This window comes from Equus caballus, chromosome 20 (genome assembly GCF_041296265.1).
Source record: "Equus caballus isolate H_3958 breed thoroughbred chromosome 20, TB-T2T, whole genome shotgun sequence".
Classification (NCBI taxonomy): Eukaryota; Metazoa; Chordata; class Mammalia; order Perissodactyla; family Equidae; genus Equus; species Equus caballus.
In genome coordinates, this window is record NC_091703.1 from 4517117 (window position 1) to 4543642 (window position 26526).

The 26526-nt window shown below is 43.4% G+C and overlaps 1 long non-coding RNA gene across 1 annotated transcript; it reads right to left on the reverse strand.

The window, feature by feature from the left end:
* Window positions 1-1004: 1004 nt before the first annotated feature.
* On the reverse strand, window positions 1005-26526 carry LOC138919323 (uncharacterized). Its single transcript, XR_011429441.1, has 3 exons — window positions 26340-26526; window positions 10335-10475; window positions 1005-2810 (listed from the first exon to the last, which is right to left on the reverse strand). It is a non-coding gene; the product is annotated as an uncharacterized lncRNA (long non-coding RNA).

Here is a 26526-nt window from a genome sequence, read left to right on the forward strand (position 1 = left end):
GTGCTAAGGATTGCCGGCAACCACCAGAAGCCAGAAGCGGGGCATGGAACAGACGTTCCCTGAGAGCCTGCAGAATCCTGCTGACACCTGCGTTTCTCACTTCCAGCCTGCAGAAGTGGGAGAGAATGAATTAATGTTATTTCAGGGCACTCAGTTTGAGGTAATTTGTTGTGGCAGCCCTAGGAAACTAACGCAGGAAGTTAGAATTGTGAATATATCCTTAATAACACTTGTTAAATTGTCTACACTATAAAATGAAAAAATAGAGATAAAACACCAGTTAGAGAGATTATCAGTAGCATTTAATGTATCTTCAATTGGTAGTCATGGGAACTTTATGATTGTTTTCCATTTATCGTTCCTTGCTGGATAGAGACTTTTCAGGATTTTCCTTTTCATCCATTCAATAAGACGCCTGCGCCTTTATTTTCCTTTGTGTGAGACAATGCAGAGTAATAGGCATTTTCCTCTGGGTCTACTTAATATGGAGAAGCCCTCCTAACTCCCCCACCCAGCACACAAAGCTGTGCAGGTGAGGGGCAGGCAGTTTGAAGGCCTGATCCACTCCGCCCCTGCGTCTTCAATCCATCCGGGTCAGCTCGGCGGAAATCTACAGCACAGCTTTGCTGTGGGCTTTGTCTCCCCTTCTCTTGTCAAACCTCAGTCTCCTCTTTTTCTGTCTGCCCTGAACAGCTGTGATTAGGAGGATACGTGGGGTAGAAGGGGCAGCAAGAAGCTACTACAAAACACAGCACCCAGACGCTGAACATGAAACATGTGATATGTTCAACAAAAGATTTGTGTAAGTTATGTTCAAGCAGCACTATTTTTAACAGCACCCAAAGTGGAAACAACCCAAATGTTCTTCTAGAAGAGAATGGATAAATACATTGTGCTGTGTTCATAAAATGGAAAACTATACAACAATGAGAATGAACATAGGCAACAACAAAGGTAATCTCCCAAACATAATGTAAAGCACAAAAAAGCTAGACACGAAAAAGTACATTCCACGCCATTCTATTTATATAACGTTTAAAAATAGGAAAAATGGAGCTACTGTGTTAAAAGTGTAAAGGCTACCATTGGAAGCAAAGTGACAGGGAGCATGAGGAAGCGTGGGGCGTGATGGTGATGTCTGTTTCTTGGTCTGGGTACTGTTGATAGAGGTGTGTTCCCTTTTTGAAGATTCAGCAAGGGGTTCACTTGCGAGTGGTGCATATTCAACACTATTCATATTGGACTCATCATGTGCCAGGCGTCCTTCTTCCAATCCTCCAGTCAGGAGGCCAGCAGTGTACAGCAGTAGAGTGTAGACAACCGAGAACAATGAAATATACTGCCAAAGACTTTGACCAGGGCCTCCAGGAAAACTCCTCAGGTCTATAGACTGCTGATAGACCGCACTGGAGGGCCGCACAGGTCCTCTCATCTGTAGCTGTAAACAGCTTCTGGAAAATCTGCTATACAGTGGTGGCTACATTCTGTGTTTGACCATAGCTTCCCTTTAGACCCCATATCAAGTCAGGTCTCCAAAGGAAATATACGGTGTCTTCAAATTATGATATTTTAAGGAGGATTTGATGAGGGGATTCTTTACAGAGTTGAAACCAGCATACAGGGAAATGACAAATAATAGTAATAGCTCCTTAGCATGAAGGGGCGAAGGTGGCTAGCGGTTACAGAGTCCTGTGGCGAGGGCCACCTTGAGAAGAGCTGTAGCCTTGGTTCAAGGGACATAGCCAGTCAGAGGCAACTCCTCAGGAAGGTTGCCGGGGGAACAAATTCTCTGACCTCACTCACCACTGACAAATTCTCCTGGAAGTCAGAGGACGGGGCGGCCGGTGCACTGGTGAGGTCTATACAGGCCAGTTTCCCAAGCCCATGGCAGCATGGAGAAGGATGCAGAGTGGATCTGGAGGGACACACAGAGAGCACGTGGGCGGGCTCTGAGCATGCTGCAATTAAGATCATGGACGGAGAGCAGCTGGCAGCTGGTGGCCAGGCCCTCCACACGCTCACTGTGGAAGCCTGTAGCTTTGATTGGCGAACAAAACAGGTTTGTGTTTGCTTAATTCATTAGCTTTAAATATCATCTCAGCAATGTTTTGATTACTGATATGGTTAAAAAAGGATGCTTAGGTAAGTTAAGAAATGGGATGAATTCCTTGCACAGGATTACTCTGGAAGAAAAACACAGTGACGAGATTTTTTTTTTCTTTTTTGAAACCTCTTGTCTTGAAGTTGTTAAATGCAAATATAACAAAATCTAAACCTGCAAGGTAGAAGTAGTTGAGTGAGCTGGGGGTGGGTGAAGAGATGACTCCTGAAATCCAGGACAGGCACTGGAAACAGCAGAAGGAATGACAGGAGCCCGGGATGCTAGGATCTGCCGCCCCACTGAAACCTGCACGCTGCTTTCTCTCAGATGTGGCCCAGTCCGCCCATAGCTCCAGAATCCCAGCGCACGTCGGAGGATGGTCACTGATTTGTTTTCACTTGTCTTAGGCTTGATAATGCAGAAGAGACAGGGAGAGCACTTCTACAGCCACGGTTTATGTACATTTAAAATGTGAATTATTTGTTGGAGTATGACATATTCTTAGAAATGTGCCTGCGCAAGTGAATAGCTCAATGCATTGTCACGCTGTGGACGCTGCCTGCACAGACATCAGGCTTGTGCACCCTGGGCCGAGGAGTCAGGCCGAGTGACGTGTGAGGTGGGATATGACAGCTGCCATGTGGGTGAGTGGGCCAAAGATCAGACCAGTCTTCTTGTTTCTGGTGTACTCGGGGAATGATGGATTTTCCTGAGGAGAAAAATTATCAGAGAAAAATGCTTGCTTAGAGTTCTGGAAAGGAAAGAAAAACAAGATAGTTAAGTGGGACGGAATGAATTGAAGATTATACAGGAAGTGTTATGCTGTGTTTTATAGAAATGGTGGCATATCAGTCATTTGTGTCCAACTTCCCTTACTTATCTGGAAGAAGCGAGAACCATTAAGAACGTCACCAAGAAATGTGGTTAATTCCAATGCATGGCTTGCTTGAGAGCAGAAATGTTAACATTTGAGGTGATTTCAGTGTAAAAAGAAGATGTGTTTATAGAAACTTAATTGAAATCTTTGGGCTCACAATGAGCTTAATAAAAATGTCCAGCTCCATTTCTGCTACTTTGTTTATCACCTGAAATTCAGCAGAATGAGTCAGAAGAAAAGCTTTCTAATGTGTATCACCACTCCATCAAACTCACTGTCGAGGTGGGCCGGGGAATTAACGATACTGACCAGACTTTACAAGGATTGGATTCTTTTGGTCCATTAATAATATTTAGGGTGTGTAGTAACCGCAAGTGAAGTCATGGTGGCAAGGCTTCTAATAATGAGATTTCGAGTCTTGGGGATTTTTCTACTTTCTGGTTATGTTTTCTGTATAGAATTACATACGTGGCCAGCAAATGCATAATGGTTTGGATGTAATGATGGCGTAGTCTGACTTCCTAGCGGGCCCTCACTTTCTGAAAACCAGATTCATCCAAAGACTGAAAAACCAAATAAATATTCTTTCCACTGATTACTGCATTCCAGTTGTCATCTGGCTTGTAATGACTGTTTTTCAGTGTTTGGTGATGGCCCGAGCATAGAATAAATCTTGCCCCAATCCTCCATGTCAGCACAGGCATTACAGACCATAAACCATCGTCTGCCTCGTCTGTCAGTTGCTGCCCCGTTCTGAACACTAGCTAATGTGAGCCTGCCTCGCTGGCCCCAGCAGTCCCCCAACACACTTTTTATGGTTGCTTTTCCCTAAGCCAGATGAAACTGATTATAAACTACAAGGACTCTTTTGATATCGCCTATTAATAGCCACTATTTTCTAGATGAGGGCAGGGAGGCAGCAGGGAGAGTTGGCATGGGATGGGTGAGAAGTGGGCACTGCCTCCTGACCTCCCAGCATGATGCCTGAGGTCGCAGCATCAGAAGTCGGTTCTCCTCCGCAGTCCTGGGACACCCGTGCGCCCGCCTGGCCTGTGTCTCCCACACTGCTGCCGCGCCGCTGTCTACCCTTTCGCTGGGAAAGAATGTTCGACATTCAAGCTATTCCAAGCAGCATCCTTGATGTCTCATTTCATGGGTCCATTTCACACCGCAGTGATCGCTAGCTGTTAACTTTTCATACCTTGGCTGTTTGTCTTGGCAGCTCCCCCTGTTTTGCTAACTGGACAGAATCAGGCAACGGCAGCCTGCCCGGCACACATGGGAAAGGGCGCCATCTATCATTCCTCTGCCAGCCAGTGGGACACACAGCTAAGGCTCCCGGGCAGGGTGAGAAGGCCAGCGTCCCCCATCTGTCTCTTTCTCCCTCTCTGAGCTGTGAGGAAAATGCTGAAGCAAAGATTTTACTCACAACATTTTGAATGAACTTTGAAGCAAAATATCTGAAGAGAGCTGGTCGGGTTGAGTCAGCAGTGAACAATGGGCTCAGGGTCGGAGGCCCAGTGCTGATACCTGCCATGCTGGCCCTCCCTTCCACGAGGAAGGAAGTCCTTTCACACTGTTCATAACATGAAAAGTGCCTGTGTGGGAGGTGGCGTGTTTTCCACTTAGTGCTCACTCAAGGGGTTCAGGAGTATTAGCCAAGGCAAACTTTTTTCATAATTTCACATCTTGAGGCTCATCAAAATTGACAAACACTATTTGAGGCCAAAGGAAGAAAAATGAGCTCGGAGAAGTACAGCTTTAACATGGAATGTTCCCTGCGTTAGGGATAAAGTTGACTATCAGATTGTAGAGTTTGAAAAACAGAATATAGAGTACAGAAAACTGGTTATGCATTTGGATAATGAGTCAGACAGGATAAATGTCAGACATGATTCCCCACTATTGGCTTCTGCTGAGGGAAGCAGGAATGATAAACCCGCTTCACCCCAGATTGACTGCCATATTTCTCTGTCATGGTCTGTGCCTCTCACTAACCTTCAGGAAACGTTTGCCAATGGCTCCCAGTTTGGTTTCTTCATCAACTTTTACTTGAAGTTTCCATGTTTGACCACATGTTCATTTAAAAATCATCCAGGGTAAGAAAGAGCCTTTGGACGACCTCAAGAGAATCTAACCGAGGTGATATTCCTTGAAGACTGCATGCTGTGACTGCTCTTGTCTCTGTTATGTCTAGATGGTACTGGGAAGAGCCCAACTTGACCTTGGCCCAAGCAGGATTCAGAATCAACCTAGAGTGACAACTGAGACAGGCTGGAGTGGAAGAGGAAGAGAGGATGAAGAATGACGTGGTAGCTGAGAGCAATTGTCTCTGAGGCCTGGGCTGGGAGGAGCACCTCAGGCCTTCACATTATAGAGTGGTTAGAGACTTCAACCCAAAGAGTTACCTCCTTGGAAGAAATTACCAGGAATTTTAACAAGTGAAAACCGAAAGATAAGGAAATCAGTGTTCTGGAAAGCTTGTCTTAATGAGGAAAAATTAATTTTGTAAAAAAAGTCACACAGAAGTGACAATTTACCTTTTCCCCAGGTGTAGTCACTTTCTGGCAATGTTCTGGGCTTCCCTTCAGCGTGGCCCTCTCTAGCCTTTCCTCATTTTCTCCCTCATCCAATCATGTTGGAGCCGTTTCTCGCTGGCTCAGAGTCATTTGCAAAACAGACTATCAGCTTTGCTCTGCCATTGCCCGCTTGTGCGACCTTGGGAAAGTTATTTAGCCCCCTTGAGCCTCAGCGGATTCATCTATGAATGGGGAGAATATTCATTACCTCTTGGAATTCTTATGATAAATACATGTGATAATATCTAGATAAAATGTATGCATTTAAATTTTCCATTTTGCATCAGACTCTCATTTTTCACTCAGGGAAACAGGAAAGTGCTGAACCAGAAAGACCATTTTGTTCCTCCCTGCCTCTTATGTGAAAAACTCTTCATTTCTAGGGGCAAACACTCCACATTTTCCCAAGTAGCGCGTCTTGGTATCTTATAGCACGGCCTGCCAAAAGCGCTAACCTATTTGTTGGATGTGAGCAATGGTGATTATCACCTCCTGAAGAGCATAACTGTATGCAGTTCTAAGCCTGGGACTGGAGCAGAGGAAACTTACACTTTGACATGAGGAGACAGGGAGAGTTCAGAAGCAGGGAGCATGCTTCCCAGGCTCTGGAAGGACGCCACATGGAAGAAGGACCAGCCCTAGAACACAATGAACCCAGTGGGAGGGTCACTAGTGCTCAGAGCCCCAACCCAGAAGTGTCACTGTCTCTTCACCTGCCTGGGACGCAGGCCTGGTTCCATGTCTGAATCATCCGAGACATCCATTTGAGGCCATTCTCACACTGTTTCGATCTGTGCTGCCTCATCTTCCCTCTCAGCAGCATCAATTAAGGATGGCGCATTGGCTTTCTAGCCCAAGAATTGCCAATTTCCTGCTCTTGTCACTTTCCCACTTGCAATGCTCTCTCACTCTCATATTATTAAAACATTGTTTCTCCAGGCCAAGCTATAGATAAAGGGTAAACTGTTAAATTGGAGCTGTTATGTGTCGCTGAGAGCACTGCAGAAGAACCAGGACACGAAGAATAGAGCGATAGAAACAGAACTGTGGCCCGAGGAGGGAGTCTGTCCCGTAGCTGCTGAGTCCTGCACTGCCGGAGCTCTGGGGACTCCTCTCCTTATGAGCAGAGCAGCAGTGCACCCAGGGCAAGGGCTTCTGGAGGGGCAGTGCTGCGGGGCAGCACAGGAAACAAGTCCGTCGGGAGCCTTAGGGTCGCCTTGGGAAAAGACTCTGTGTGAGGGTTGAACCTCTCGTGAAAAGGACATCTGCTGGTAAGACGGAGCTAAGTTACGCACAGATATAAAAAGATAGAAACCATCCCCAGGGCTGTGCTAAGCGTCTTGCACTTGTCAGCCATTGAATGTCGACGGCAGTCCCAGGAGACAGACGGTTTTGCATTTGAAGACACCAACGCACACAGATGAAGCAACTTGCCCAAGGGTGCCCCCCTGGTTAGGGGAGACCCAGGATCCAATTCCAGTCCAAGCTCTACACTAGGGAGCTGGAAATGGTTTTTACGTTTTTAAATGGTTAACAAAATTAAGAGAAGAAGAATATTTCACGATGCATGAAAATTACGTGCAATTCAATTTTCAGTGTCCACAAATAGTTTTATCAGAACACAGCCACACTCACTGGTTTACAAACACCCATGGCTGCCTTCACACTACAACAGAGCTCAGTAGTTGTGACAGAGACAACCTGGCCTATGAAGCCTAGAATATTTACTATCTGGCCCTTTACACTAAACCCTGCTCTAAACCAGTGGTTCTCCAATGTCAGCGCACATCAGAATTGCCTGGAGGGCTTGTGACAATGCAGAGTGCCGGGCCCCACCCGGAGTTTCCGATTCGCTTGGTCTGGGGCTAGCTGGAGAATCTGCATTTCTAATGATTTTCCAGGTGATGCTGATGCTGCTGGTTGGGGGACCCCCTTGAGAGCCACTGCTCTCAACCACCATGCTATGCTGCCTGCTTCCAGGGTTGCTGGATGACATGAGAAAGAAGCCTGGAAGTCCTTAGCGTCACCCAGTCTACAGCCACCTTTAAGAAAGTGTCCGCACTGACCTTTTCTCAGTTGAGTGACTGTGACTTGGGCAGCAAGGTTATCAGAGATGCGGAACCAGAGCTGTCTTCAGAGTGAACTACTGCTCACACTCCTTATAATCAGAAGGCCGTGCGCAAGGGGTGAGGGTGGAGACACAGCATGCCTACTGATGCCTAACGGTGCAACCAGATCTCTCTCTTTAGTAAGTATAAGTCCCAGGAGAACATTGGGAGAGGCGAGTTTGCTGCCTGTAGCAATGCTACATGGCTCTTCTGCCAGTTTATGAAGTTTGGACAGGGTGCTGAATCAGCATAGTGCTGCTGGACCATTGACTTCCAGCTGCATATTTGCGTGCTCTTTGTGATAACTGCTCACCATCACGAGTTAGTTATTCATATCATTTGTGTTGTGATCTTGAGGAGTCTAACCGGCAGGACCAGAACTTCCGGAGAATGGCCCAGCATTGCAGTTTGGCATCCCTGGAGGCAGACCCTGAGATTAGTGTGCTGGAAGCTTACTGGACATCCTCTCAAGAGTAGCCCCTCTATGACAGGGAGGGGCATGGGATTGAGTAGAGAAGGGAGTCTGGCTCTTACAGATATCTCAGAAGCCTCAGCCTGCCCCTTGGTGACTGTGAGGCTGGATGGCTCTTCCAGGTTGTCCTGAACAAGGCAAGGCTGGGCCTTTATGCCCCTGTCCCCTTGCTAGCTTGTCATCGGCCATCGGTGCAGGCCGCACCACTACATCCTTATACCTCTGTGTTCTGTGGAGGTCCACGACCACATGGTCTATGTGTCCTCTCTTTAGCCAGAGAGATGCCAGTCTTTCTGTGGTAGAGGCCTTGGTGGAGAATCACCTCGCCATCACTGTGATTGTCCTCTAGGTAATGGGAGGTGAGGGGGACCCTGGGGCCCTCAGACCTTCTTCAACAAAGAGATCTGATGTCCAGGGAGGGAATGCAGTGAGTATCTGTGTTCAAGGAGTTTTAAAGGAAAAACTGCTCTACCCCTTCTGAGGGGCTGTGGAGAAAAGGGGGATGCCAGACCTCTATCTGTGAGCTGCTGGGTGTTAGCACTGGGCTTGGGCTGGCTGGCATTCTGGAAAGTGCCTTTCTATGTGAAATGAGAGAGTGTATCTTTAAGAGCTGCAACTTTGGGGCTCAAATATAGAATACTTTTGGTGGTGAGCAAAACTTAGGAAGGGGCTTGTCCTCCCTGGAAGACCCCTTGTGGCCTGAGCCACGCCCTCACCGCCCAGTCAGGTTGTGCAGGACCAACTTCAACAGCCCCACCATGTGGCCGTGGAGACAACTGCAGGGTGATGGACTGAGTTTCTGCCCAGCTGCCCTTGCAAAAGGACTCAGGTCAGCCTCCACCTTGGACCCAGAAAATCTTCAGGGTTCATGGACAATTCTGGGAAAGGGGTTTGCAAGAGAATGACATAAGAATTTCATGTTTTGATCCATTATGTGAGAAAATCAATGAGATTTGACTAGATCTCTGCCCAGTTTACGGTTCATGTCAGTTTAAGTATGTTTGAAATACTGATGTGACCATCACGGTTTTTTCTGGTTTCTGAAATGCCACAATCAAAGCAATGGCTCAATTAGCGTTTAATTCACAGCTCCTACACCAAAGTCTGTAACAAAATCTTTACTTTATCTATGGGAAAAACAATTATGAGGTGAATATCCATAAAGTTAAATTTATAAAATTTCAAGTACTGCTTTTCATTCTGATAATATATTATTCTATCTTTTCACACATTTTTGGTATAACGTTTTCTTCCTGTTATGAAATGTTTGTGATTTTAGATGGTGGGATTTAGAAAAATGTTTTTACTTGGCAAAATAAAGATTTGGCAACCCAATATCAATCTCTCAAAGTGTTTGTAAATTTTATTTATCTGTGAAATCTAAGGAGTCTGTTGATCTGATGACCTTTACCTCTCTAAATGTAATCCAAATTAAAGTTTATAAAGTGCTGTACAGTTTACATAACATTTCTGAAACTAGTGTCTTTAAAGCATTAAGTTAAAGAGGTGGAACCTAATGGCAACTATATAATAATTTTATTCTTTTTCACAACTGCCCTTGCAAACCAGCTCTGTTGGCTTCTCCTTTACGCTGGATAAAATCTGGGGTAAATCCTGTGATCCTTCTAATCATACCACGTTAGAAAAAACTCTCCTCTGGTCACTCCCAGTCATCAAACAGTGTAATTTCAATAATTAAAAGATCTACTTCAACACAAAAATAATAGCTCTAAATTTCTGGGTATGGGGAAAGAAAATGCCACAGCCCTCTGAAAGCTCTGTCCAGTTGAATTCTTCTCCTCTTTTCTTCAGTGTTAACCATTTTACACCCTTTGAGATGCTGTTGGATTGAAAGTTGCAGAGCCTGCCTTGGCTGCCATCCCCGCAGGTGCTGCCCAGGTGTCCAGGGACCCTGCCTGCAGACATGGACACAGTGGCCACTGTGGTTTTGTCTTCACCCTTCTGTTCATCTCTTGCTCCTTTCTGGAGTTCTGCGGTTGTGTGTGTGCTTCTTCTTCTGGGTTATTTTTTCTTCATGCGTCAAACAAGGATGTGTAAGTTTACAAGATCACACAGTGAGCAAAGTGTCACTCAAGCTCTTGCCTCTACCGTTCACAGCATCACAGGGTCACTGCATTTAGAGCCACAATAGCCCCTAGAAGTTTTAGGCTAATCCCTCAATTTATAGACAACTAACCTGAAACCCATGGAGGTTAGGTAGAATGACGGGAGCCGAGAATCTCTTCTCAAATGACTGTGGAAAGAAGCTTTTATTCCACGTGTGCTGGTGCAGACCAAGACTGAAAGAGGCCTGATGCTCCCACAATTTGAGAGTCCTCTTTCAAAAAGAACAAACACAAAATTACATGTAAAACTGTATCATTTAGAAAGATAAAAGAAATCACAACGGTTTACAAATTTTCAAAATTAAGTACCACAAAGAGCATAAAATCAAGGAAAATAACATCTTTATTACTTAACTGTCCAAGCTCCCTCTGTAACTCTTATTTCCTCGTATTGTTGGCTACATGCTCTTTGATGGCCTTCTCCTATGACACTAATTTTGTAATATCTTTTCTATAGAGACACTAGTGAGATAACTCAGTTGTTCCTCTGGCACAATCGGTCAAAATTTGTTTCCTATGAATAGTTTAGAAAAATTTGTTTCAGTTTTGCAACCCACTAATATAATATCATGTAAATTTTAGTGGTGTTGTCAGATTTTGGATAACTTGTACAACTTTCTTTCATATGTAAGCTGTAAGGTTTGGAAAACCTTTCCACAGACTGGCTTCTGACTCCATATTTTTCAAACTTTGTCCCTCTTCCCCCTCCATGTACATCCAGGGCCGAGCACTGTAGGACACGTGGACCATGAGACCCTGACCCTGTGCCTGCAGGTCCCTACCCTGATGGGTGAGCAGAACGGGCTCCACGAACATTCCTAGAAGCCACGTCTGCACCAGGAGGCCAGCAATGACCTAATGGCATCTGGACGTGATGGTGAACCTCCTTCACCCACTTTGATTTGAGGCCCCGAAGGGCTTTGTCCTAGGCACACATGCGCATACACGCTCACCCCCTTGGCAGGACTCCAGGGCTGTCCCTGAAGCCATGAGGCAGTCAGTGGCATCACTCAGCCTCTCAGCTCTTCCCTCAGGAACCGGCAAATGCCTCCAGAAAAAAGGGGCCTCAAAGGCTGGGCTCCGTTCTCTCTTCTGGATCCTGGCCTAGGCCTTCTTCAGGCTCTTGTTAGCACCCGGGCCACAGATTATTTCAACATTTTTGGGTTACAGTATCTAGCATACAATGAAAAATAACCAGGCTTCTTAGGAGACAGGACGGCATGTACAAACATCAGCTGAAACAGCTAACAATAGTAACAGAACCACAGAGATTCCGGATAGCGGAATTACAAATTTTAATAGAAAAGGAAAACAAAATTTAATAGAAATAGAAAAAGAGAAAGCGATTCGAAAATTTAATGGAAATACACACTTTAATATAACCATTCTTATTATGTTCAAGACGATGAAAGACAATATTAAGAATTTTGGCAGAAAACTGACTATGCCACAAAGACCAAAAAAAATTCCAGAACTGAAAAATCCAATAACCAAAATTAAGAAATCATGGATGGATTTACTAGTAGATTAGTCACAACCGAGGAGAGATTTAGTAAGCTGGAAGTTAGGTCAGAAGAAGATATTCAGAGTAAAGCATGGTAAGACAAAGAATGGAAAAATATAACAGAGTTGATAAGAGGCAGAAGATATAGTAATAAGGTTTAACATCAGCAGAATAGGAGAGGGAAAAAGAAATTTTAGAAGTGATATGGTTGAGAACTTTCCAAACAAATTACAAATGTAAGCAATCTGAAACACACCGTAAGCCTCAGAAAACTAAGAAAATAGTGTTTATTATTTGTAAACTTCCTGACACACCTCTAAAACACTTTTCCCCTTCCTGTTTGGCTGTACTTTCTTTGATCCACTCTTCCTAAGACAATAGTTTTGTAGTATCATTTTCTACAGAAAAATAGAAAGATAATCCACACTTTCTTCTAGCACTGTTGATTAAATTTTAATTTTTATTGTTGAAGATTTAGAAAAATTTCTTTTACCTTTCAACTCATTATTGGTCATATTAAATAACGCTCAGGATTTTTGTTAAAATTTGGGAAAAATGTTATCATACATGAACTGTAAGATTTCAAATCTTCTTTTATAGTGAATAATCATAAATACTCTTTTAAAACTGAATTGATGATATGTATTAAGCAATTCCTCACTGGTTAGTGAGAGCAACTTGTTGTGAGTTTTATGCTATCCTCATTGATGTAACTATTTTGTCTCAAATTAAGAAGCATTTAAGTCTTTTCCCAATGTGTTCATACGATTCTTGCATCTTCATTGATTGGATTGTCCTGTAATCCAATCCTATTCATGATTTTTACTCAGAATTTATCTCTTCCTTTGGATGAATTACTGTTTTCGGAATGATACGAACTTCTTTTAGTTAAAATTCAGTTCTCTGTATTGGAATAATTGTTATTAATTCCATTGCATGTCCTTTCCCTTTTGTTCGTATTTTATTGAATTCAATGTGAATTTTTTCTTATTCTTTAATAAATTTAAATTTGCTATAAGAAGATACCCTTCATACACATCCAACTCAATGCTCTATATTTTCTCATTTGTTTTATTAAAATGTTTCATCTCTCTAAATGCTGTAACAGTTTTATCATTTTATCAAATATCCTTCTCCCATCAAAGAAAATGAAAAAAGGGAAAGCATGGTGAACTTTTGTTTTGATAGGTTTGGTGATCCTGTGTGTGAAATTTTACATAATGATGACTGGAGGAGTTTTCCACAGACTGGCTTCTGGATCTATACCTCCCCAAATTTGTTTCTCCTCCACTCCCCACAGCTGGCTGACATAGGTCCTGCATCTTCAAGTCTTAATGCTGGATGAGTAGACCCAGTGTGCAACAGAGACATTCCTGGAAGCCATCCCACGTCGGGATAATTAGCAATAACTTAACAGTACAGACGGTGCCTGCAAATCATGTAAATTTATCCCAAATCCAAACTAATCATATCTCAATCTCAACCATCCCTTAGCTGGATCCCAAGTGGCCTGTAGCCACTTCAGCTCACCCTACAGAGGGGAAAGCGTGATTCTCAGGAGATAAGAATGGAAAAAAGATATTAATTCATTGCCGTTAAAGTATCTTACTTTTGCAAAAATGAACATATGAGTATGTTGCTAGGGACCCACTCAGGGAACACATACTTGTGTGAGGTGTCCACCCAGGTCCTTGGAAGGGGCCTATGCCATGAAGGGCCCGAAAGCTTGAGCTTTCTTAGTTTTATAGTAAATCTGCCTTTGACATCGATTTATTCCTTCATTTTTTATGTTAATTAAAAACATCTTACTATGTGCTAGACACGGGGAAGTATCAAGAGAAATAGTATTGTGAATAATGCCAATTCTCTCTTCCCTCCTCTGCCTTCTTAAGTGCCTTTCCCCACTTTTCAAAAGGCACACTTGTTATTCCTATTGTTAGGATGTATAAAGTACTTGGGGGCAGCAAAGAAACAATTCAGGATATTTGTGTTGAGAAAGTAAATGACTCTAATGATGGTAACAAGTCAGATTATTTCTAATTTTTTGCTTTCGATAAAGTTAAAGGAAGACCTAATTAAATTATCATCTGATGGATCATTAAAAAGAATTTTAATTATCAATCATTATGTGATTTTTGGCATATCAGAAGAAGTTCAAACAATTCAGTGACCTTGCCTCAAAGGATCCTTCACTTACCAATTACTTATTTATGTGAATAGGGTTTCCTTATTACACGTATGAAACCAAAATTAGTAAAAGAATTATTGCTGAGCTGTTTCTTATTCTAGCAATAAGAAGTTTTCATCCATGGATACATAAATCCAATTAAAAACTAGACACACACACACATTTTTGAAGAGTTTGAAATGGGCACATGCATCTAGTCTCATTGCTCGTGGGTTTGCTTCATCTCCTAGGGCTGCAGTCTGAGTCTCTCTTGGTGAACTCAAGGCCCAGCTCTTTAACATGCTTTCCTATCTCTGAATCTTTTCATCTGCTTCCACCAAGTACTGGAGACTTCCAGATGTTAACTGAAATGGCCATGTAGGCACTAAGTTCAGGTGGAGCATGCTGATTATAATCTGGTTGGCTAAAAAACTTGTTGGCAGTTTTTCCCTTAACTCCCTCATGCCAATGGAAAATAAGCCCACTGCCAAATCCCCTTCAATAAGAGGGCACTAATGAACTTCCAGCAACCACACCATTGAGCTCAGATCTCTTAGTTGGAACCAAAGTTTGTTAGCTTTGATTTCTAGCCAATTTTCATGCACACACACACACACACACATGCACACATACACAGTACCATCTTTACTTCTCTGCTACTCACCTTCTCACCAACCACCTAGAGATCTTTTACCCAATCCTAGAAAAAGTCAAGGTTCTAGTATATTCCCTCAGTCTTCTGATAATGGAGAAGCAGATTTAATATTCAAAACAAAGCTATAATTTATGTGAAGCTTTAAGAACAAGAATTTGCTACTGTGTATACCTCAATATGCAAAATCTGGGCACAGCTAAGGGAATGGGGTGTCTGCTCACGCTCTGGGCAATGGTGTGCTGGTAAATGTTTAAATACCTGCTCTCTAGGCATAAAAAGTCCTGGTCTGTAGCATTTGTCTATTTCAGAGGTGTAAATTCTTCCTCCATGGTTGATTTCAAGCAACCAACATAAGGGCACTCAACGCAGAGTTGTGAAGAAAAGCACATAACGAATTGTCTCTTAGAAGCTGGTGGAGCCAGCTCCAGCACACCACTGGCTCTGGGTCTGCAATGGCTCTAAGTCCCAGTCGACTAGACAGAAGAGTTAACAGAGTTTGTGAAGTAGTTGGGATCAGACTTGGAGGTGGAGTGTCGAGGACCTGAAAGTCATCTTCACATTCAGATTTCCCCAAAATTATCTTTGGCAAGGGAAGAGGATGGTCTGGCAGCATCAGAGACACACCAGAATGACGAATCTCCTGATCAAGCCATAGCCATGCAGCGTCTCCTCACGTGGCATTCTTCAGTAAAGAGCCACCTAAAAAAGCTGACTTGTGCCCTTTAGGGATGTATGAATCTCTGGCAGTGGCTTACCTTTTAGAGTTTGTGACCCAAGATTCTTCATACAGCAGTAAAGTGGATTTGTGAAATTTTAGAATTGGAAAAGACCTCATAGATTATCTAATCTAGTTGCTTTCAACTTTATCAGACCCAAGACCCCCTCTTTTCCCCAACTTTATGGGGGTATAATGGAAGTACACGAAATGGTACATATTTTAGGTATACAATTTGATCAGTTTTCTATATGTACATACCTGTGACGCCATCACCACCATCATCTTTTTTTAAAAATAAATTATACGGTAACATCCCATGGAAGAAATTCACAGGTAATATAACTCACCCCCAAATGTATTTTAAAAATCAATATAATGATAAATTACTAGATGCTCAGGTAGTTCTGCATCAGGAAACAGAACGCGGGAGTCATATAGGCGTATTTATAGAGAGAATCATCAGGAATGCCACAGCGTAAATGCAAACAAATGCAAATGTCAAACACAGTGGGCAGCTTTGTGACCTGATTTTCCAAAGTAGGGCACCAGTCTCATCACAGTTCCAAAGAATCAAAGAATCAAAAGGTCCCCAGATTTATGCGATAGCTGAATATTCAGCCTGTGTGAAAATACTTCGTGTTTATACGTAGAATGCAGGGACATTCTAGGTATATGTAATGTTATCACAGCTGTGCAACAGAACATTCTTCAGTCTTTTGGAACGTGAGATGATTTTGTGGAGCAGCCCTGTGCATCGCAGGATGCCTAACATCCCTACCCTGACCCAGGAAATGCTTGAGAGCTCCCCCGCCAATTCTTGCGACAGTCCCCAAATGCTCCTACTGCTCCTGCTGAGAGTCCTGCTATCACCTAAAACATATTTTGCAGAAACAGTTCTTATGCTCTGGACGTATTAGTTAAGTTGCTTTCAGTCATAAATAACTTAAAGCCCCAGCTCAAACTGGCTTGAACAACTGAATAATTTATTATCTCACAGAACAGCAGTTCAGCAACATCACAGGGGACCCACGTTTTCCCGCCTGCCCATCCTGCCACCCTCTGACCTGCTGCAGGATGGCTGCATGGTCCAGGCATCTGTCCAGACCTAGGTACCACACGAGGAGAAGGAAATGACTCAAAGATAGCCCCTGTGAAGGCTTCTTTCATTTACCAGCCCCTTGTGTGGGAGTGTGGGGGGAATGGGGCAATGGTGATTGGTTAAGATGAATCAGGGTCTACCCTGAGGCAGGAGGTGTCACTGTGGGAGAGGCAGATGCCTGAATAAAATTGGGCAGGAAAAGGGGGGATTTAGGGTGTAGGTTGGGCAATCCACAGTGTCTGGTAGATTGAGGCTGGTAGAACGTGGACTACGTGACAGCTCATGGGGCAGGGATAGGAAATGGAGGTGAAGGAGAGTGCAGAGCCTAGAATCCTGAGATCTCTGTACGTTTTTATGTTTCTGTGATGGTGACAGAAGAGGCTAGTGCAAAGGGAAGAAAGCAGGGCTCCAATGGCCCTGACACATTGCAGCCCCTCCTCCTCAGTGGTCAGATGAGGATGCTGGGTCTCGCTGGTGTCTCACAGATCCATGGCACTGCACACTGTGTTTCCTGGCTGTCTTCCCCTGGGCAGGGGGTGTCTTGAGGTGTTTTAGGTCCAGGACTTACTGTGATCATCACATACTAAGGCCTTGATGATATTTAAGAACCAACTGAAAGGTGGCTTTGTCTGTTTGGTCTTGCCATCTTCCATTTGGGCTGCTTATGGGCCCATGGCCTGAACTGTCAACCACATCTGACCCTACATCCACCCAACTCTTGACACCAGGGTCACTATAACTGCTATTGGGAAAGGTTGCAGGGAAATTGTTACTTTAAGAACTGACTGAGAATTCCCCTCTTAGAGAGGACTGACTTTGCTTAGGAATATATTTAAATGGGAATGTTCAGTTACGGAGATGAGGGCATGGCCAATAAGGAGCAGGAAATGACAAGAGATGGAGAAAGTTCATGATATTAGAAAAGAACAGGAATGTTGCGGGTGGAGAGCAACAAAAACAACAATACACAAGGGTGAGACGAGGAAATGCTGGAAGAGAGTATTTCCACCATGCTGGGAGACCAGAGATGATAGGGGAAAAGTCAGCTGGTGAGAACGTCACTGAAGCAGGTGTGGAAGATGGGCTGCCTAACCCTTCGCCTGAACTGGTCTGCTGTGCTGTGCTCTGTGCACCCCATCCTTATCTTCTTTAATTTTGAGTAAAATTCTCCTCTATATCTATACCCACAAACTTGTGTGAGTTGGGTTTGGTGAAATCCGGGAAAGGAACTGTGTCCGGTTTGGGTTGACAGAGGGCAGAGAGAAGGAGACAGTCCCTGGAGGTGAGCTGTGAATGAGATCAAGAGGTCAGCAGGACAGGACATTGGTATAAGAGGTGACCATGGGAATGTTACCCCCATGGAGTTTGCATAAATCTTGGTTGGGGCCCTGGACTTCCCACAGGATGTGGGAAAGAGGCTTGACCAATTCTGTTTGAATCCTAGAGGACCTGGTGAGCCCAGCTGACTCCTAAGTTACACAATCTCCACCCTTCGCTCTTCTGGCCAAAAGTTGACACAAGGGATAAAGAAACCCAGGCTCTTGATGCACCAAAGTTTACAGTCACTGTAGATGCACACGCTGTATATGTACGTGATAGGCTCCTGGCAGCTCTATTCACATTTACCCGTGTATTCCTCCTACCCCTAGTATTTATAATACTAGAGACTGCCGGGCACCAGGAACACGAAGATGCATGGGATCTAGTCTCCTCCTTCGATTGCTCATATTGGACCAACATTCCTCTACCCTTCTCAGGCCCTTCCCCCAGTGCCTTTGTTATAAACAGTCTGCTATTCTGTCACCTTGTGTCTGGTGGGGCTGACCTGGCCTCGGGAGTTTGGAAGCTTATTTAGAGGAAGGGACCTTTTGGCTCTTAACAGAGCCAAAGAATGAGTTGGCGTTAGCCAGGTAAAGAAAGGAGAAGCGTGGACACTTGTTTGATGAGTAACAAGCATTCTAAAAGTCCCCTCAGCTCTGCCTGTCTCCACCTCTGCTGTGACTAGATCAGAGTTGAGATGTCCCATAAACTAGAATAATCTGCAAAATGACGTGGATACTAGGTCTTTATGGTTTCAGCTCCTTACAGGGACCCATTTGCATGCAGGCATACACACATAAATTCACAAAGCATTCTTTTCTCATACTCCTAGGGATAGGAAATTCTTTGCATGTGTGTGTGTGTTGTGCGTGTGTGTGTGTGTGTGTGACCCTTATCCCGCTTCCCTGCTCTACAAACAGCAAGCACAGGGTGGAGAGAATGAATAGAAGGTGCTCTGATAATTACATGCGTGGGAGATTTTGACTGCTTATGAAATGGCTGTCTGAATAGTGACATGGGTACAGTAGGGGTTAAGAATGCATGCTCTGAAGCCATGCTGCCTATGTTTGAAGTCTGGCTCTGTCAAGCCCAAGCTATGCAGGCCACCTCACCTCTCTGTAACTCCAGTTTTCTGTTTCCAGCAGTACTCATCTATCTGATCATATCCATCACATAGGATGGGCATGAGGATGAAATGAGTTCATGCAGGTGAAGCAGGTTACAGCAGTGCTCACTAAAGATCAGTAATTGTCACTATTCTCACCCAGGGAAGGGGTATGTCAAAATGTCTCCTCTAGTTTCCCCAGTTACAGAGGAGCCAGTGGCATTGAGCGTCTGCCTCTGGATCAAAGAGCAAAGTCCTCTTCTTCTGCTACTCTCCTATCACTGAATCCACTACCTAAATGCTGGGCGGTTTCTTGTGTAGGAGGATGAATCAAGGGTTGCCCAGGACAACTCAAAATGCCCCTGAGAAACTGCAGGCTAACAGGGTCTGCAGGGCGCCTTTTGCTGCATGTATCACAGCAAGCATTGAGTAACGAGACGAAGATCTGGGTTGTAATCCTCATCCGTCAGGGCCTCAGTTTTTTCATCTCTCAAACAGGTATAATTTGCCCTGCTCTTGTTATTTGTGCAAATCAGATGGGAATGTATAAACAAAATTGTTTGTAAAAGTGCGATCTGTTCCATGGGTAAAAAGGATACCTGCATTCACATTCCCACTGGGCGCTGTTCTATTAGGAAGCGATCATTTCTTCAAGAATTTCTCGAGCCACGTGAATGAAAAGTGGTTGATAGAATTCCTCTGTGACTGCCAAGCGTTTGGGGATGAAAGGTGGTTTATAAACGTAATATACGACTGTTGTTGTCTGTGGCGATTGACAGTCTTAAGCTGCCACAATTCAAAAGCAGGACAGCTAGCTCTGGGCGTGCCATTAAGAGTTTTGGAGCCAAGGGAAAATGAAAAGCATTGCCTTTCACTGGTGTAATTTTCTTTCCCAACGGCCCCAAGACAACTCCTGTTGGGGTGATTGAAAGGGGCATTTAAAGAAGGCATCACCCAGGTCTAGTTTCTCTATAAAACGTCCCTGGTGTAAAGTTAGCCGTACGTCTTTCAAACCAGCCACTTTGAATGACTCTGTCATTAGGAAAGAATTTAGTGGCTTTACATTTAATATAAGCTAATGGTTTCTGGAGGATTTTGAGCAACAAATAATAAGTTTAAGCAGCCTCCTGAGAAGTTTGAATGACGTACAAGTGCTAAAGCACCTGAAAGCACTATGTCTACCGTCTCCAAGAGCAAAGCGTCTATTATTCAGCTGAGTTACTTACATTTGTCTGAAAAACGCTAGCTCCATTCCTTCATATATGTACTTATTCTCCTATTTCTCTAACCTCCGTGGGTGATTATTCTTACTTCACAGCGTCCACTGTAATTGTGTGAGTGTGTCTATGTGTAGGAACAAGATAGAGATAAACCCACAGAGAGGTTGATTTTCATGGGTGCATATACGGTAGACAAACACATGGTGTCAAACCAGAACACGGCTGCGCAGTGAAATGCGGCAGAGATACTGTGGTGGGGATCTGAAAGACTGATATGCAAAACTTTTTCTGATACTAAAGTGTTTTGAGTTCTATACCAATGGCATAAGGACTAACCATAATCTGACAACTCTGATAATGCAGGTCTTTCTTTCTTTTTCTTTCTTTCTTTCTTTCTTTCTTTCTTTCTTTCTCTCTCTCTCTCTCTTTCTCTCTCTCTCTCTCTCTCTCTCTCTCTCTCTCTCTCTCTCTCTCTCTCTCTCTCCCCTCTCTCTCTCCTCTCTCTCTCCTCTCTCTCTCTCTCTTTCTCTCTTTCCTTTCTTTCTTTCCTTGTTTCTTTCCTTCTTTCCTTGTGGTAAAATGCATATAAAATGTACTGTTTTAACCATTTTTAAGTGTACAGTTCAGTAGCATGAAGTACATTCACGTTGTTGTTCTGCCATCTTCAGAACTTTTTCATCTTTCCAAACTGAAATTCTGCACCCATTAAACAGCTTTCATTTTTATTGAAAACAGTTAGAGCGTTGAGCTGACAGATCATAGCAACGTGTTGCAATACGGGGACAGTCCTCTTGGAGGAATGCGGTTCTGGGCCATTTCTCCATGGGAAGGTCAGCCATCAAAGCAGACTATTTGGGGGCCCAGGCAGGAGATAAGATAATAGGAGCTTAGATCAGTGTTGCCGCATCGAGAGGACTTGTATTATCTATGTCCTCTTTGATTCTGCAATTTCTGCAGTCTCCATGTGAATGAGGACACCTCAGTGACCCTAGTGGTGCTGGCAACTTCCTTTCCTTTCTTCCAAGCTGACCCACTTCTCAATCCCTCTTGGGACTGTAGGATTATACCAACATCATTCTCATTTATGGTTCAAGGCTGGTACTTTAAAAAAGTCATCTAAAAATTTGGCTATTGCCAAATTGCCCCAAAGAAATTATCTTTGAGCAAAGGGAAAAGTATCTGTCACTCCTCGCATGATGGGTTTTCTCCAAAGTAAACAGCAGTGCCCTTCCAAAAGTAACCAATCTGCCCATTGGGTCATACATATTTACATTCGGTCAGAGCCATCAAGAGCCAGGATTTAATCCAGCAACATTGTAGAGAGGGCATTTCATGGAAGAGGGCTTTTATTCTGCCGTCTGGAAAAAGCTTCCAGGAGAAAGGATGGAGCCCCGCTGAGAGGAGAGAGGAAACAAGCGACTGAGCCCATGGCAAGGATGATGCAAGGAGGGCCATACCATTGGCTTTGGCTCCATCACTTCACCCTGCTGTAGGCTGGGCGCTGGGCAGTTTCTGAGGGCAGCCCCCAGCTGCTGTGGGCCTGCTGGCACTGCTAGGGAGGAGGAGGGTGTGCAGCAAGGGTGGATTATTTCTGGAGAGTTAAAAACATTTAGAAATTATTTTCTGAAACATAACTCTAATGTTTCATGTTTTTATGATCCGGAATTGCCTTGGGAGTCTTTTAGGGTTAGTGAACTCCCTAAGGGCGTTTAGCAGCTCTGTGTGGAGAAATTGCGGTTTGCAGTCAGAATGCTTACACATCAGCAGTGCCCACCATGGGCTGCTGCCCTCCCACCACCACCAGCATGGTGAAACAGTTCTCTCCGAGGAGTGAACGCTCACACGGGTAGAAGAGGCTTTGGGAAGAAAAGAAGGACAAAGGAAAAAGGCACTAGAATTAAAGGAAAGCCTGTTATATTCCAGCCACTTTGCTCTATTGTTAAGGTCTGGAGAGATTAGCTTACTATAAGGAAAATATGGTTCTGAGAGGTTCGATAACTTGTTCAGGGACACGTGGCTTACCAGTGTGTCTAAGCACCTATCTCCTTGACTCCACAGACCACATTCTTTCAATCACATGGTGTTGCAAAGACAGTTCAGGCCCTCTGACTACTTCCATCTAGAAGGAGTGTGTATTAGTCAGGGTTCTTCAGAGAAACAGAACCAATAGGATATATATACATAGATATCTATCTATCTCTATCTATTCTTTTACCTACCTACCTATCTATCATCATCTATCCATGTATCTATGAGATAAAGATTACTATAAGGAATTGACTCACGTCATTATAGAGGCTGACGGGCCCAGAGCTGCAGCTGACAAGCTGGGTACCCAGGAGAGCTGATGGGGTAAATCTGTTCAAGTCCAAGACTGAAGGCAGGAAAAGACCAATGTCCCAGCTCGAAGAGAGTCAGGCGGAGAGAGGGAATTCTCCCTTATTCAGAATTTTGTTCTATTCAGGTCTTCAAAAGATTGAAAGCGGCCCATCCACACTAGGGAGGGCAATCTGCCTTCCTCAGCCCACTGATTCTAATGTTAATCTCATCCAGAAACATCCTCACAGTTACACTCAGCGTAATGTTTAATCAAATATTTGGGCACTCAGTGGCCCCGGTAAGTTGACACATAAATCACAGCGTACTAATTATAAAAGAATTTTAGATGGATCATTTCAAGAAGAAATAGACTTAATGTCTAAAGTTACAGGAAAGGTTTCTTTTGAAAGTTTTAGTAATAATAATATTTTCCTTCCATATAGTAATAAAATGGTATAAATTTAAAAGAGTTTGTATAGATATGTAGTTTTTAAAAACTATCCTTCAGGACCTACAACTAAAACATGTAACTATGTACTGGGGTGCTTTGGGGAGAAGAAAAAGAAACTATCCTTTGAAGTCAGGTACTATATCCCCATTTTACAGAAGAAGACACTGATGGTCCAAAGACACTGAGTGACTTCAATAAGGTCGTAAACGAGGAAAGAGGAAGGACCAGATCTTCTGAGAGTGAAATTCTTTCTGTAACAACCACTGCATTTGAGTAGATCAGGATGATGAATTTTAAATTCTGGTTGATCAAAAAAGTAATTATCAGTAGTTAAATTATAGTTTTGTTTGTCTAAAAACCTTTTATTTTAATTTAAAATTATTACTTGGTAAAAGATTTCAAAATGCCAAACTCTTTCCAGAATAAAGTCTGTTTGAGTCAGATGCTGTGAATAATTTTTGCAATGTTAAATACATTATAACACATGAATTTAAGCTACTGACCACCAGGGATGGGGAGAATGGTTAAGAAAGTTGGAAAAGTTAGGCAAGAGCCTAGAAAACTGTCATTTTATTGGAAAAAGAAAATTACTAGGTTCTGTGCTATCCAATGAATACTGTATTCCTTTTAATTATTTTCTCTTGTTTAACCTGTGCCCAATACTCTAACAGGTAAGAGGAATTCTCTGGATGGAGTTTGCTCGAATTCTGAGGGGAATTCAGCAGTAGGCTGTGACAGAGATCAACACACTGGGACTTTTGCTGAACTGAAGAACCTAAGTGTCTCAACCAGGAACCAGAACAATGATTCTAATATGTGAAACCCAGAGTCAAATAGACTTCCCAGAATTCCAATTGCAAGACAAGGGTCTGGGGGAGTTATGATGAAGTGTCAGGCCTGGAGGGGAGGGAAGGAGAGGCAAAACAGAGTTAAGAGTGATTGATAACAGTTAGAGGTATCCAGATGTTTTTATTACTTTAAATTTTGCTCCCAGCATTGTAGTTGCAAATAGATTAGTAATGCCAGTTATGCTTATGCCTAACCTTTAACACATTATATAGCTCGCCATGTCTACCTCTGGCCTGGACCTCCCTCTGAGACCCAGGCCCAAGTGTCTCACTGTCCACTTGATATTTCCTCTGAGAGATTGCAGAGCAGCTCAATGTTGATGCGTCCAAAACTGAAGTTGAGTTTTTGCTTGAAAGCTTAGTGCTTGTCCAGCTCACTATCCCGAAGAATGGCCCCATCAACTACCCAGGGTGCAAGTGAGTAACCTGGGAGTGATGTCTGGCTCTTCTTCCTCCTCACCCCACACCCACTGCATCCCTATCCCCACCTCCCCAGTCCACGCCATCGGAGGCTTTCCTTTGGATTACCTCAATAGTCTGTTCTACCTGCATCCTCTGCTGCCCATTTGGGTGGAGTTTTCACCCTGCAGCCAGAATGATCTTGTTAAAAATGAAACTTAAACCACATCAGGGGCTTTCCCTGTCCTTAGGAGAGCATGTTCTTCCTGTGGTCTCCAAGACCCTGGCGTGGCCTGGCTGCTGCCCATCTCTCCAGTTCTTTCCCTCTCATTCTGCACTCCAGCTCCACTACAGGTCCTCACACTCCCCGAGGCAGGCCTACCCTGGCTGCACCCACTGACACAGGCCCCCTTTCTATAATATTCTCTGCCCAGACAGTTGTTTCCTTCTAGCTTTGACTAATTAACTCCTGCTCCTCTTTCCCCTTCACACCTCAGCCCAGTCCCTGCTTCCTCCAGGAGTCCTTTCCTGATGTCCCCATTGTGTCAAGCTCCCTGTTGGAAGACCTCATAGCACCCTGAACCTCTCCTCTGAAGCTTTTTTCACAATTGTAATTTAATACATATTCACGTGACTATTGAATGACTGTCTTCAGCTCCCACCCAGAAAGGGACAGTTTCTGGTCTTGCTGTCTATATTTTTGGATCGAAAGAGTAACTAATAAGTGAACTCCTATCTGAACAGGAAATCCCTACTGGCTTTTCTGTGGCTGTCACGCCTATGAAAAGCCTGGCTGCTCAGCCTCTGAGCATAACCGAGTAGCTATTGCTCACTCTGCTGTGTGCTCTCATTTAGACAAGATAAGAAATGGGGAAATAGTTGGCTGAGAATATCCTTGGAAGTGCAAACCGAAAAGATTATCCTAAAACATCAGTCTGGCAAATGACATGTATTATCATTGATAAAATTTGATTCTGCAGAAACTAACTTGGAAAACATTTAACCAGACTTCTTAATTTCTCCTTTTTCATCATTTTAAGGAAAAGACAGAAAGAAGTGCATTCTGCATATGATGAGTTCCTAATTTTCCAGTGATTTATCCCCCTTTTTACTTTTTTCGATTATCCCTTTTTTTGTGTGGCTATATTGGAACAATTAGACCCTACTTGGGACATCTCTGAGAGGAAAAATTCTCACAAATTTTGAGAACTCCAGGTCTGAGGAGAACTTTGAAATATTTGAATCCAAAGGAATTCAGCTCAGCGTGTCATGTCCATCTCAGTTGGTTTTTCACAATTTCTGTTGGTTTTCACCAAAGTGTTTCACATTATACACCTGAAGTTCTGTGAAGAAATTTAATAAGTTAAACCAATAGATCAGCAAGCCTATAGTTTTCCAAGCTTGCTAGAGATGAAAGTTAATTTCTAACCAGAGGAGTTCAGCAAGCAGAAGTTTGAGTTTTCTGTAAAGCTCCATGATTTGCGAGTATTTGCTGGCTCTTTATACCCTTTCTGCATTAACATTCTTGAATTACACAGAATTTACAAAGGCAGTGGAAACAAGAGGTGAGCACACCTCTGTGGGGAGTTTGGTGATATTGTAAATCAGCCGCTCTGGCTCCGGGGACTGACCAGACCTCTTGGCCCTTGGATTTTCGGAACATAATTCAGTCTCAGCCCTGGGTTCATGTATGTGTCTTCTTCCCAGAAGAGCAGGAAGACGTCCTGAGAGTTTTCAGATTACAGCTTGTTAAAGATCTTAAATCATCTCAAAAAGGGAAACATGACCTGAGTAAAACAAGTAATTTTTAAAAAATGACCACCAGAACAAAGCCTGGTGTCTTAAACTAAACAGCTAATTAGAATTAGGCTGCAAAGAGCCTTGGAGAACCATTTTAGTCTTCCATTGAATTTGTCACATACTCATCGCCATAAAATAATACCCACATTATGCTTTAGAAACATGTCTGTGCATTTTCCATATAATGCTCACAATATTAAGAAACTTGAGGCCAGCTTTCAACAGCTGAAGCAGAAGTTTCAACAATTTTCCTGTGAATTAGAATCATTCTGAATTAGTAGCTTGGTTAGACAGCCAATTTGGACAATTCAGACGCCAAAGTGGCGTCTTAGGTCTGATGTATTTGCTTTGGCTGTCTAGAAAATTTCAAGTCACTAGACAATTGCTCATGGAGAAAATGGGGAAATGCCCTTCTTGTATGTCTGTCTCCTTTCTCGGCGTGTATTTCAATGTGAGATGGTAAGAATTTACCTTTCCTGCGATTGAAGGAACGACTTCAGAAGGTCTAACATTTTTCCTCTTCATTCTTGAACTCCAGAGAGCGATGGGAACCTCGTGAGCCCTGGAAAGCCCCTGATGGCAATTGTGGAATAAAATGTTTTAATTGACAAAAGAGCCCCTTGACTAAATCCTCGTCTTTGTAGAACTTATCAAAAAT